The sequence below is a fragment of the Saimiri boliviensis genome, chromosome 7 (genome assembly GCF_048565385.1).
Source record: "Saimiri boliviensis isolate mSaiBol1 chromosome 7, mSaiBol1.pri, whole genome shotgun sequence".
Lineage (NCBI taxonomy): Eukaryota > Metazoa > Chordata > Mammalia > Primates > Cebidae > Saimiri > Saimiri boliviensis.
The window spans coordinates 64,027,443-64,041,239 of record NC_133455.1 but is presented as its reverse complement, the minus strand read 5'-3'; the positions used below and the strand labels follow the sequence as shown (position 1 = coordinate 64,041,239).

General features: G+C 45.3%; 1 non-coding gene and 1 pseudogene across 1 annotated transcript; one reads left to right on the top strand and one right to left on the bottom strand.

The window, feature by feature from the left end:
• Nucleotides 1–2,787: 2,787 nt before the first annotated feature.
• On the bottom strand, nt 2,788–3,053 carry LOC120364972 (small ribosomal subunit protein uS14-like; annotated as a pseudogene).
• Nucleotides 3,054–13,130: 10,077 nt separating this feature from the next.
• LOC120365153 (U6 spliceosomal RNA) lies at nt 13,131–13,238 on the top strand. The gene has a single exon (XR_005580172.2). It is a non-coding gene; the product is annotated as a U6 spliceosomal RNA (small nuclear RNA).
• Nucleotides 13,239–13,797: the final 559 nt, after the last annotated feature.

Sequence of the window (13,797 nt, the reverse complement as noted above, 5' to 3'; positions counted from 1 at the left end):
ACATAAATTTACTGGATGCGATGGCTCACATCTGTAATCCCAGCACTTTGGGAAGGTGAGGTGGGTGGATCACCTGAGGTCGGGTGTTTGAAACCAGCCAGACCAACATGGTGAAATCTCATCTCTACTAAAAATACAAAAATTAGCCCAGATGTGGTGGCACACATCTGTAGTACCAGCTACTTGGGTGGCTGAGGTATGACGATAGCCTGAACCCAGGAGGTGAGGCTTGCAGTGAGCTGTGATCATGCCACTGCACTCCAGCCTGGGTGACAGTACAGCCTTGTCTCAAAAAAAAAAAAAAAAAAGTCATTAAATTGTACACTCTAAAAAAGTGAATTATGTGATATACAAAACGTGCCCCAATAAAGTTGTTTTAAATGTGAAATATATTATTCAGAGTTCTCCAGAGAAACAGAACCAATAGGATGTGTGTGTGTGTGTGTGTGTGTGTGTGTGTGTGTGTATTTATTTATTATAAGCAATCAGCTCATATTATTATGGAGGCTGAGAAATCCCGAGATCTGCAATTAGCAAGCTGGAGATTTAGGAGAATGGATGTGTAGCTCTGGACTGAAAGCCAGCCAGCTCAAGGTCCAAGAAGAGTCAATGTTTCAGTCTGAGTCAGAAGGCCAGGAAAGACTGCCTCAGCTTAGGCAGTTAGGCAGGAGGAGTTACTCTTACTCAGCCTTTTTGTTTTATTCATGTCTTCAATGATTGGAAGAGGCTCACCCGTGTTACAAGGGCAATCTGCTTTACTCAATCTACCACTAATTCAAATGTTATTTAATTAATTCTCAATCTAATTCAGTTGTTAATCTCATCTAGAAACACCCTCATAGACACACCCAGAATACTTTTTTTGTTTGTTTTTCTTTAGACAGGGTTTCATTTTGTCACCCAGGCTGGAGTACAGTGATGCCATCATAGCTCAGTGTAGCCTCGAACTCCTGGGCTCTAGGGATCCTCCCACTTCAACCTCCTGAGTAGCTGGGACTACAGGTGTGCACCACCATACTCAGCTATTTTTGTTGTTGTTGTTGTTAATTTTTTGTAGAGACTGGGTCTTGCTATGATGCCCAGACTGGTCTCAAACTCCTGGCTTCAAGCGATGCTCCCACCTTGGCCTCCCAAGGTGCTGGGATTACAAGTGCAAGCTACTGTGCCTGACGTCCAGATTAATGTTCGACAGATGTCTGGGCCCTCCATGGCTCAGCCAGGTTGACACATAAAATTAACCATTACAACAAGTCCACCCCTAGTCAACTTGGCACCCATATACATCTCCTTAAACCATATTTAATTTCCAAATAAAGAAAATAATAGGTCATAATTCTGCCTAACATAATACAATTATTCTGCGTATAACCAAAAAACACACTAATGGCCTGGGCATAGTGGCTCATGCCTGTAATCCCAGCACTTTGGGAGGCCGAGGCGGGTGGATCACGAGGTTAAGAGATCGACACCATCCTGGTCCACATGGTGAAACCCCGTCTCTACTAAAAATACAAAAAATTAGCTGGGCATGGTGGCGCGTGCCTGTAATCCCAGCTACTCAGGAGGCTGAGGCAGAAGAATTGCCTGAACCCAGGAGGCGGAGGTTGCGGTGAGCCGAGATCGCGCCATTGCACTCCAGCCTGGGTAACAAGAGAGAAACTCCATCTCAAAAAAAAAAAAATAATAATAATAAATAGGCCGGGCGCGGTGGCTCAAGCCTGTAATCCCAGCACTTTGGGAGGCCGAGGCAGGTGGATCACGAGGTCGAGAGATCGAGACCATCCTGGTCAACATGGTGAAACCCCGTCTCTACTAAAAATACAAAAAATTAGCTGGGCATGGTGGCACGTGCCTGTAATCCCAGCTACTCAGGAGGCTGAGGCAGGAGAATTGCCTGAACCCAGGAGGCGGAGGTTGCGGTGAGCCGAGATCGCGCCATTGCACTCCAGCCTGGGTAACAAGAGCGAAACTCCGTCTCAAAAAAAAAAAATAATAATAATAATAATAATAAAAAATAACAAAAAGAGATAAGAAAACAAAGATATTTGCTTGATATATATACACATAAACATATTAATAGGCCGGGCGCGGTGGCTCAAGCCTGTAATCCCAGCACTTTGGGAGGCCGAGGCGGGTGGATCACGAGGTCGAGAGATCAAGACCATCCTGGTCAACATGGTGAAACCCCATCTCTACTAAAAATACAAAAAATTAGCTGGGCATGGTGGCACGTGCCTGTAATCCCAGCTACTCAGGAGGCTGAGGCAGGAGAATTGCCTGAACCCAGGAGGCGGAGGTTGCGGTGAGCCGAGATCGTGCCATTGCACTCCAGCCTGGGTAACAAGAGCGAAACTCCGTCTCAAAAAAAAAAAAAAACAAAAAAAACAAAAAAAACATACTAATAAAACAAGAGGAAATGCTCATGACAATCATAGTACTAGGTTCTGTGGTCATAGCTGATCTTAACAACTACCTTTTTCTACTACCATTCTGTATTCCCTCTGCCTTCAGCAAGCACTTTAACAGGTGTTTCCCTGTTTCTTTACCTGGTGGAGTAACCCAAAGCTTCATTTCGGAAGGGTCCGGGGCTTTAGTAGTCCTGGATTGATTTGTTGTAGTTTTCCATTGACCTTAATCATAGGTCACAGTAATACTAAGATGAGTTAAGGAATCTCCTGTAGTTTGACATACTCATACTTACCTCCATTGTGAAGTAATATTCCAGTTTTGCTTTATTTCTTTCTTTCCCTCCTTCTTTCTTTCCTTTTTTTTGGGGGGGGGGGTTAAAATGTTTACTTTATGTACAAAGAACTATCATGGTTTTTCATGTCTTTTTCGTGTCTTGGATAATCCTTTGAAGATCATTTAGTCCAACTTAATGAAACCTATATCCTTCGCGTACTGACGGAAACACTGGCGGTACTATTGAGACCATATTTCCGGATCAAACCATGCCAGTTTGAACATACTCGACAAGAGCGAGAGCCCTGGCCGAATTTTTGCGGGTGGCTCCAGTACAGCTGCTGGTGACCCATCCTGCTCTCAGAAAGGCAACGAGGTAAAAGCTCTTTCTTTCTTTCTTTCTTTTCTTTCTTTCTTTTTTTGAATCGGAGTCTCACTCTGTTGCCAAGCTGGAGTGCAATGGCACAATCTCAGCTCATTGCAACCTCAGTCTCCAGGGTTCAAGTGATTCTTTTGCTTAAGCCTCCCAAATAGCTGGGATTACAGGCGTGCACCACCATGCCCGGTTAATTTTTGTAATTTATTTATTTATTTTTGTTGGTGTATGTATGTGTGTGTGTGTGTGTTTGAGACAGAATCTCACTCTGTCGCCCAGGCTGGAGTTCAGTGGCACAATCTTAGTGGCTCACTGCAACCTCTGCCTCCCGGGTTCAAGTGATTCTCCTGCCTCAGCCTCCAGAGTAACTGGGACTACAGGCGCACACCTCCACTCCTAGATAATTTTTGTTTCTTTTGTTTTTGTTTTTGAGACAGTTTTGCTCTTGTTGGCCAGGCTGGAGTGCAGTGGCACAATCTCGGCTCACTGCAACCTCTGCCTCCCGGGTTCAAATTATTCTCCTGCCTCAGCCTTGTGAGTAGCTGGGATTACAGGCATGTGCCACCATGCCTGGCTAATTTTGTATTTTTTAGTAGAGATGGGGTTTCGGCTAGGCACTATGGCTCACGCCTGTAATCCTAGCACTTTGGGAGGCTGAAGCAGGCGGATTACCTGAGGTCAGGAGTTCAAGAACAGCCTGGTCAACTTAATGAAACCCCATCTCTACTAAAAATACAAAAAATTAGCCAGGTGCAGTGGCATGGGTCTGTAATCCCAGCTACTCAGGAGGCTGAGGCAGGAGAATCGCTTGAATCTGGGAGGTGGAGCTTGTGGTGAGCCAAGATCGTGCCATTGCACTCCAGCCTGCACTACAGAGGGAGACTTTGTTTAAAAAAAAAAAAAAAAAAAAAAAAAAGTAGAGGTGAGGTTTCTCCATGTTGGTCAGGCTGGTCTCAAACTCCCAACCTCAGGTGATCCACCCACCTCAGCCTCCCAAAGTGCTGGTATTATAGGTGTTAGCCACCACGCTCAGCCTCATAATTTTTGTATTTTTAGTAGAGACAGGGTTTCACCATTGAGCTCAGATGATCCACCAGCCTTGGCCTTCCAAAGTGCTGGGATTACAGGTGTGAGCCACCGCACTAGGCCTCATAATTTTTGTATTTTTAGTAGGGATGGGGTTTCACCATTGAGCTCAGATGATCCGCCAGCCTTGGCCTTCCAAAGTGCTGGGATTACAGGTGTGAGCCACCTTGCCAGGCCTCCAATTTATTGGTAGTTAGGATGGATCGTCCTAGCCAGCACAGTAACTCCTTTCTTTGCCTGCTGACTCCGAGCCATGAGGATCCCGAAGTGGCCAGGCTTCAGTCTATTCTAGTTCAATGGAATCATTGTGTCTCCTGGTGGAAGCATTCTTTTCTTTGGAGCTAAGACCTCTAGACTAGCAGAGTGTTAGATACAGTAGACTCCAAGTTTCTCTTCAAAGAATCAGTCTGTCAGTACAGTCAGCTCTCTTATTCCTTAAGTCTCCATTTTAAAGTTTAACATCCGTGTAGTTTCAATAAACAACTCTTTCCGCCAGTTCTAATCAGTAGTTCACATCTGTTCCCCCAGTCCCCTGCTCTGTCCTGACTCATCCTGGTCATCTGCTCCAGTCACCTGATCCAGTCATCTGCTTTGGCCCCTGGCTACCTGCTCTGACCTGCCCATTACCGTTCTTTCCTCCAGACTACCCACTCTGCCATTCCTGCTTGTACCCCTGCTCCCTTTAAAATAGCCAGTCAGGCTGGGTGCGGTGGCTCATGCCTGTAATCCTAGCACTTTGGGAGGCCGAGGTGGGTGGATCACCTGAGGTCAGCAGTTCAAGACCAGCCTGGCCATCATCGTGAAACCCCATCTTAAAAAAAAAAAAAAATAGCCAATCAGAATTAGACTAGACTGTGCGGTCTAACCCTAGCCAATTGGGGAATGACACAGCTGTAGGGGCAACCTCCGTCAGGCCTAAGTGCCCCTTGTGCAGGTGTGTGTTCACCATTGTTCCGTCTGTGAGCCACACCCTTTTATAGAAGTAAATTGTCTTAGCCGGGCGCGGTGGCTCAAGCCTGTAATCCCAGCACTTCGGGAGGCTGAGGCGGGTGGATCACGAGGTCGAGAGATCGAGACCATCCTGGTCAACATGGCGAAACCCCGTCTCTACTAAAGATACAAAAAATTAGCTGGGCATGGTGGCGCGTGCCTGTAATCCCAGCTACTCAGGAGGCTGAGGCAGGAGAATTGCCTGAGCCCAGGAGGCGGAGGTTGCGGTGAGCCGAGATCGCGCCATTGCACTCCAGCCTGGGTAACAAGAGCGAAACTCCGTCTCAAAAAAAAAAAAAAAAAAAAAAAAAGAAGTAAATTGTCTTGCTGAGGAAATTTATATTCGAGTGCTACTTTTTCTTTTTTCTTTTTTTTTTTTTTTTTACTTTTTTTATTTTTCGAGTGCTACTTATTTGCAGCATCAAAAATTTTACTTATAACAAGAGCATGAGATTGGGGTAACAGGAAACAAAAATGTTGCTAGTGGGCCTCCAGTAGTAATTGTGCATCGTGCAATTCCCATTTCCAGCCTTTAATTTCCGGAGCTATGAATCCTGGCTGTGGAAGAAACAGCCCTATATGTTGGACACTGATTCAGAGCATAGACAGTCTTCTAGAGATCCATGCTCCAGTCTTGCAAGATGTTGTCACCTAGCTGATACCATAAATGTGTCTTCAAAAGGCCATTCCAGGGTCAGGTACCATGGCTCATGCCTGTGATCCCAACATTTTGGGAGGCCGAAGCAGGTGGATCACGAGGTCAAGAGATCAGAACCATCCTGGCCAACATGGTGAAACCCCGTCTCTACTAAAAATACAAAAATTAGGTGGCATAGTGGCGCGTGCCTGTAGTCCCAGCTACTCGGGAAGCTGAGGCAGGAGAATCACTTGAAGCCACGAGGCAGAGGTTGCAGTGAGCCAAATGAGCAGAGATGATGCCATTGCACTGTAGCCTGGGCGACAAGAGCAAAACTCTGTCTCAAAAAAAAAAAAAAAAAGACTACTGTGAATCAATAAAAGACATACAACCTAACATAAAAATTGGCAAGAAACATTACTAGATACACTACACGAGAGGATGTTCAAATGGCAAATAAACATGAGAACAAGCAAATCCAGATTTGTGTTCTCTATACGCAATGCTTCTGCCAAAACTACCATCCATGGATTTACAGGATGTTTCATTCACCTTCATAGTATTCCACACACACAGCATTGCTTCTGATCAAGGAATTCATTGCAAAGCAAATGAAGTGTGACAATGGGCCCCTGCTTATGAAATTCACTGGTCTGACCATGCTCCCCACCAACTTGGTGGGCCTCCCAAAGTGCTGGTATTATAGGAGTGAGGCACCGTGCCTGGCCCATAGTAGTTCATTTTATACAGTATTCTGGATATAAGTCTTTTATCAATATATGCGTTTCAAATTTCTTTTCCCAGTCTATGACTTACCATATCACTTTATTTTCTTTTTCAAACATTTAATTCACAGCCAGGCTTGGTGGCTCATGCCTGTAATCCCAGCTCTTTGGGAGGCTGAGGTGGGCGGATCACCTGAGGTCAGGAGTTCAAGACCAGCCTGACCAATATGGTGAAACCCCATCTTTAAAAAACAAAAACAAAAACCACAAAAATTAAATTCACATACTATAATATTCAACAGGCGCCTGGCCTGTTATAAAGTTTTTCTACTAGAGATCTTAAAAATATTTCGTTAGAATTATCCTTATGTACTTGATATTTTTATTCAAATGTAAATGGTATCTTTTCAAAGTTCTGTTTGTTGCTGACATATAAGAACGAAATTATAGCTGGGCATGGTGGTGCGTGCCTGTAATCCCAGCTACTCAGGAGGCTGAGGCAGGAGAATTGCCTGAACCCAGGAGGCGGAGGTTGCGGTGAGCCGAGATTGTGTCATTGCACTCCAGCCTGGGTAACAAGAGCGAAACTCCTTCTCAAAAAAAAAAAAAAAAAAAAAAAAAAAAGAACGAAATTGGCCAGATGCAGTGGCACACACCTGTAATCTCAGCACTTTGGGAGGCCAAGGCAGGCAGATCATCTGAGGTCAGGAGTTTGAGACCAGCCTGACCAACATGGTGAAACTCTGTCTCTACTAAAAATACAAAAATTAGCTGAGCATGGTAATCCCAGCTACTTGGGAGGCTGAGGCAGGAGAATCGCTTGAACCCAGGAGACAGAGGTTGCTGTGAGCCAAGATGGCACCATTGTACTCCAGCCTGAGTGACGAATTGAGACTCTGTCTCAAAAAAAAGAAAAAAAAAAAAAAAGATAAAATTGAAACCAGCCAATAAATCTGCTTACCTAAATGTGTTTCTGCAGAAGTTTTTATTTTATTTCATTTTATTTTATTTTTTGAGATGGAGTCTCACTCTGTCACCCAGGCTGGAGTAAAGTGGTGCGATTTCTGCCCACTGTACCCTCTGCCTCCCTGGTTCAAGCAATTCCCCTGCCTCAGCCTCCCGAGTAGCTGGGATTACAGGTGCATGCCACAATGCCAGGCTATTTTTTTAATATTTTTAGTAAAGACAGGATTTCACCATGTCAGTCATGTTGGTCTCAAACTCCTGACCTCAGGTGATCCACCTGCTTCAGCCTCCCAAAATGTTGGGATTACAGGCGTGAGCCACCATGCCTGGCCAGAAAATTTTCTTTATTTTATTCCTTTGAGATAAAGTCTCCCCCTATCATACAGGCTGGAGTGCAGTGACATGATCATAGCTCACTGTAACATCTAACTTCTGGGCTCAAGATATCCTCCAGCTGCCGGGCGCAGTGGCTCATGCATGTAATCCTAGCATTTTGGGAAGCCAAGGTGGGTGGATCACCTGAGGTCAGGAGTTCAAGACCAGCCTGGCCATCATGGTGAAACCCCATCTTTAAGAAGAAAAAAAGAAATAAAAAGATAAAAAGAAAAAGAAAAGAAAAGAAAAAGATATCCTTTGGCTTAAGCCTCCCAACTTACACACTCGAACCTAATTTTTTTTTTAAGTGGCTAATTAGAAGAAAAAAAGGCGGCCGGGCGCGGTGGCTCAAGCCTGTAATCCCAGCACTTTGGGAGGCCGAGGCGGGTGGATCACGAGGTCAAGAGATCGAGACCATTCTGGTCAACATAGTGAAACCCCGTCTCTACTAAAAATACAAAAATTAGCTGGGCATGGTAGCGTGTGCCTGTAATCCCAGCTACTCAGGAGGCTGAGGCAGGAGAATTGCCTGAACCCAGGAGGCGGAGGTTGCGGTGAGCCGAGATCGCGCCATTGCACTCCAGCCTGGGTAACAAGAGCGAAACTCCGTCTCAAAAAAAAAAAAAAAAAAAAAAAAAGGCTGTTGTAGAGACAAGGTCTCACTATGTTGCCCAGGCTGGGCACTCTTGGCCTCAAGCGATCCTTCTGCCTAGGCTCCCAAAGTGCTGGGATTACTTGTATGAGCCACTGTGCCCACCCCTCTTTCTTATAATGTCTTTATTGGATTTAATATCAAAGTTATGTTTGTCTAATAAAATGAATTGGAGACAGTAGCCTTTATTTCTTTTCTTTCTTCTTCTTTTTTGTTCTTGTTTTTGTTTTTGAGACAGAGTCTCATTCTGTCACCTAGGATGGAGTGCAATGGCACAGTCATGGCTCACTGTAGCCTCAGCCTCCCCTACTCAGGCAATCCTCCCACTTCAAGCCTCCCTAGTAGCTGGGACTACAAGTGCATGCCACCTTGACTGACTAGTTGTTTGTATTATTTTGTAGAGATGAGGTTTTACCATGTTGCCCAGGCTGGTCTCAGACTCCGGGGCTCAAGTGATCCACCTGCCTCAGCCTCCCAAAGAGTTGGGATTACAGGCATGAGCCACTGGGCCAGCCCTTTATTTCTATAATTTGCAAGCATTTGTGTCCAACTGGCATTATTTCTTCCTTAAATGTTTGGTAGAATTCACTGGTGCCACATTTGGGCCTGGGATTTGATTTGTGTGAATTTAAAAAAAAAAAAAAAAAGCTGTATTGAAACATAATTCACATACCAAGCAATTCACCCATTTAAAATGTACAATTCTTGCTGCGTGCAGTGGCTCATGCCTGTAATTCCAGCACTTTGAAAGGATGAGGCAGGTGGATCACTAGGTCAGGAGGTCAAAAGTAGCCAACATGGTAAAACCCTGTCATTACTTTAAAAAATACAAAGATTAGCTGGACATGGTGACATGGGCCTGTAATCCCAGCTACTCAGGAGGCTGAGGCAGGAGAACTGCTTGAACCCCGGAGGCAGAGGTTGAAGTGAGCTGAGATCACACTACTGCACTCCAGCCTGGGTGAAAGAGTGAGACTCTGTTTCAAAAAAAAAAAAAAAGGCCGGGCACGGTGGCTCAAGCCTGTAATCCCAGCACTTTGGGAGGCTGAGGCGGGTGGATCACGAGGTCGAGAGATCGAGACCATCCTGGTCAACACGGTGAAACCCCGTCTCTACTAAAAATACAAAAAAATTAGCTGGGCATGGTGGTGCGTGCGAGGCAGGAGAATTGCCTGAACCCAGGAGGCGGAGGTTGCGGTGAGCCGAGATCGCGCCATTGCACTCCAGCCTGGGTAACGAGAGAAACTCTGTCTCAAAAAAAAAAAAAAAAAAAAAAAAAAAAAAAAAAAAAAAAGAATAAAATGTACATTTCTTGAACTTGTCTCAGAGGAATGAAAAAAATGTACAATTTAATGATTTTTAGTTATTCACAGATGTGTGCAACCATCACTACAACCAAATTTACAACATTCAGAACATTTTCAAATTTAGAATATAAAGAGCCGGGCGCGGTGGCTCAAGCCTGTAATCCCAGCACTTTGGGAGGCCAAGGCGGGTGGATCACGAGGTCAAGAGTTCGAGACCATCCTGGTCAACATGGTGAAACCCCGTCTCTACTAAAAATACAAAAAATCAGCTGGGCATGGTGGCACGTGCCTGTAATCCCAGCTACTCAGGAGGCTGAGGCAGGAGAATTGCCTGAACCCAGGAGGCGGAGGTTGCGGTGAGCCGAGATCGCGCCATTGCACTCCAGCCTGGGTAACAAGAGCGAAACTCCGTCTCAAAAAAAAAAAAAAAAAAAAAAAAAAGAATATAAAGAAAGCTCAGCCCTTAGCAGTCACTCCCCTTCTGAGGGAATTTTTTTTTTTTTTTTTTTTTTTTTTTTTTTTTTTTTTGAGATGGAGTCTCGCTTTGTCATCCAGGCTGGAGTGCAGTGGCACAATCTTGGCTAACTGCAACCTCTGCCTCCAGAGTTCAAGCGATTCTCTTGCCTCAGCCTCCCGAGTAGCTGGGATTACAGGCTTGTGCCACTATGCCTGGTTAATTTTGTATTTTTAGTAGAGAAAGGGTTTCACCATGTTGGCCAGGCTGGTCTCAAACTCCTGACCTCAAGTGATCCACCTGCTTCGGCCTCCCAATGTGCTGGGATTACAGGCGTGAGCCACTATACCTGGCCTATTAAATCTCTAATTAAAAATATTTCTGGGCTGGGCACGGTGGCTCAAGCCTGTAATCCCAGCACTTTGGGAGGCCGAGGTGGGTGGATCACGAGGTTGAGAGATCGAGACCATCCTGGTCAACATGGTGAAACCCTGTCTCTACTAAAAATACAAAAAATTAGCTGGGCATGATGGCATGTGCCTGTAATCCCAGCTACTTAGGAGGCTGAGGCAGGAGAATTGCTTGAACCCAGGAGGCAGAGGTTGCGGTGAGCCGAGATCGCGCCATTGCACTCCAGCCTGGGTAACAAGGGCGAAACTCTGTGTCAAAAAAAAAAAAAAAAAAATTCCTGGCTGGACATGGTGAACAGAGCAAGACTCCATCTCAGAAAAGAAAAAAAATTTATAGATTTAATTAAGCATTTTCTCCTTCCTTCATGCTCAAACCCAAGTACCCACACTTCAGGATTAGCTCTTCCCTGAGATTTCTGCTCCACAGAATCAATGCCACCAAAGAATGAGGTGCTGTTTGTGGCACCACACTGGGCAGAGGGACACAGAAAGGACTTAAGAGGGCAGGGCACTGAATCCCAGCTCTATAGAACCCTAAGCTTTAGCACTAGTCAAGCCTTTGAACAAGGTTAAATTCTTAATTTCTGTCTTCATTTGCAAAGTGGGGAGAGTAATACCTTCTGTATTTTTGATGAATGGGGTGACCCAAATGAGAGAATGTGTGTAAAAGCACCTTGAAAATTGTTTTTTTTGTTTTTGTTTTTGTTTTTGAGACAGAGTCTTGCTCTTTCACCCAGGATGTAGTGTAGTGGCACGATCTCAGCTCACTGCAAGCTCCATCTCCTGGTTCAAGCAATTCTCCTGCCTCAGTCTCCCGAATAGCTGGGACTACAGGTATGCACTGCCACACCCAGCTAATTTTCATATTTTTTAGTAGATATGAGAGTTCACCATGTTTGCCAGGCTGGTCTCAAACACTTGACCTCAGGTGATCCACCCGCCTTGGCCTCCCCAAGTGTGGGATTACATGCGTGAGCTACTGCCCCTGGCTGCACCTTGAAAATTGTAAGCCTAGGCCACGGGAGGAAACCCTGTCTCTACAAAAAGTACAAAAAATTATCCAGGCATAGGGGCATGCATCTGTAGTCCCAGCTCCTTGGGAGGCTGAGGTGGGAGGATCACCTGAGCCTGGGAGTTCGAGGCTGCAGTGAACCATGATAGCGCAGCTGCACTCTAGACTGGGCCAGGCACAGTGCCTCAGGCCTTTAATCTCAGCACTTTGGGAGGCGGAGGCAGGTGGGTCACAAGGTCAGGAGTTCAAGACCAGCCTGGCCAATATGGTGAAACCTCGTCTCTACTAAAAATACAAAAATCAGCTAGGCATGGTGGCACATGCCTGTAATCCCAGCTACTCGGGAGACTGAGGCAGGAGAATCAGTTGAACCCAGGAGGCGGAGGTTGCAGTGAGCCAAGATTGCACCACTGTACTCCAGCCTGGGCAACAGAGTGAGACTCCATCTCAAAAAAAAAAAAAAAAAAGAAAGAAAGAAAGAAAGAAAGAGGCTAGGCACAGTGACTCATGCCTGTAATCCCAGCATTTTGGGAGGCCAAATCAAATCGAGCAGATCACGAGGTCAGGAGTTCGACACCAGCCTGGCCAACATAGTGAAACGCCATCTCTATTAAAAACACAAAAATTGGCCGGGCACGGTGGCTCATGCCTGTAATCTCAGCACTTTGGCAGGCCGAGGCAGGCGGATCACCTGAGTTCAGGAGTTCAAGACCAGCCTGGCCAATATGGTGAAACCCTGTCTTTTTAAAAATAAAAAATAAAATTTTTTTAAAATAAAGAAACAAAAAAATTCTCTATTACACACACACACACACACACACACACACACACACACACACAAATTAGCTGGGCATGGTGGCACATGCTTGTAGTCCCAGCTACTCAGGAGGCTGAGGCAGGAGAATCACTTAAACCCAGGAGATAGAGGTTGCAGTGAGACGAGATCGTGCTGCTGTACTCCAGTTTGGGCAACAGAGGGAGAATTTGTCTCCAAAAAAAAAAAAAAAAAAAAAGAAAAGAAAAAAATGGAAGGCTGGATGCCGTGGCTCATGCCTGTAATCCTAGCACTTGGAGAGGCCAAGGCGGGTGGATCACTTGAGGTCAAGAATTTGAGACCAGCCTGGCCAACATGGTGAAACCATGTCTCTACTAAAAATAGAAAAATTATCTGGGTGTGGTGGCAGTAATCTCAGCAACTTGGGAGGCTGAGGCAGGAGAATTCTCCTGATGGAGAACGAGTGCGTTCCATTAACAGAGTGCTTGAACTCAGGAGGCAAAGGTGGTTGCAGTGAGCTGAGATTGCACCACTGCACTGCTGCCTGAGTGACAGAGCAAGACTGTGTCTCAAAAAAAAAAAAAAAAAGAGGAAGGTGGGAGAGAGGGAAAGATAGAAAGAAGAAAGAAGAAAGAAAGAAAGAAAGAAAAAGAAGAAAGAAATAAAAAGAAAATTGTAAAGTAGTGCTCACTTGGGCAGCACATTTTCTAAAACTAGAATGATACATAGATGATTAGCATGGTCCATACATACACAAGGATGACATGATTTTACAAATTCTCAAGTATTATTAGGTATTATTATTATTAAGATATTATTGAAGGGCTGGCAATTCAGCAGAGGAAAAATAAACATAGAAATAACAGACATAGGAGAGAGATCCAAGATGGCTGATTACTAGCAGCTCAGGATTGTAGCTCCCAGTGAACACAGAGAACGAGAGGACGCCACACTTTCAGACGAATTTTTGTTGCTCACAGACCAGGAGATTCCCAACGGAGGAGCCCCACAAGTCGCCAGTGTGACTCTTGTGGCTGGCGAGGCGACTTTGCCAGCGCCCCGGCACAGCGGTTCTTGCTACAGAGTAAACGGGACTGGGTCCCCTTTTGGTCGATGTTTGGAGCTCCGGGAAGGCAGAGTCGCCTATTCAGCTGATTGAAAAAGGGACTCAAGAAGGAAGCCAGATGGGAGATTCCTGGGCAGAAAAGCATCACAAATTTTAACGCTGCTGTTTTGGCGGGGGCAGTGGGTTGCTCAGATTCCGGCGCTAGGAATCAACAAGTTGGACGTCCACTCAGAGACCTAATTTGAAAGTCAGTAATTACAAAGACGACAGGTGGATAAATTTAC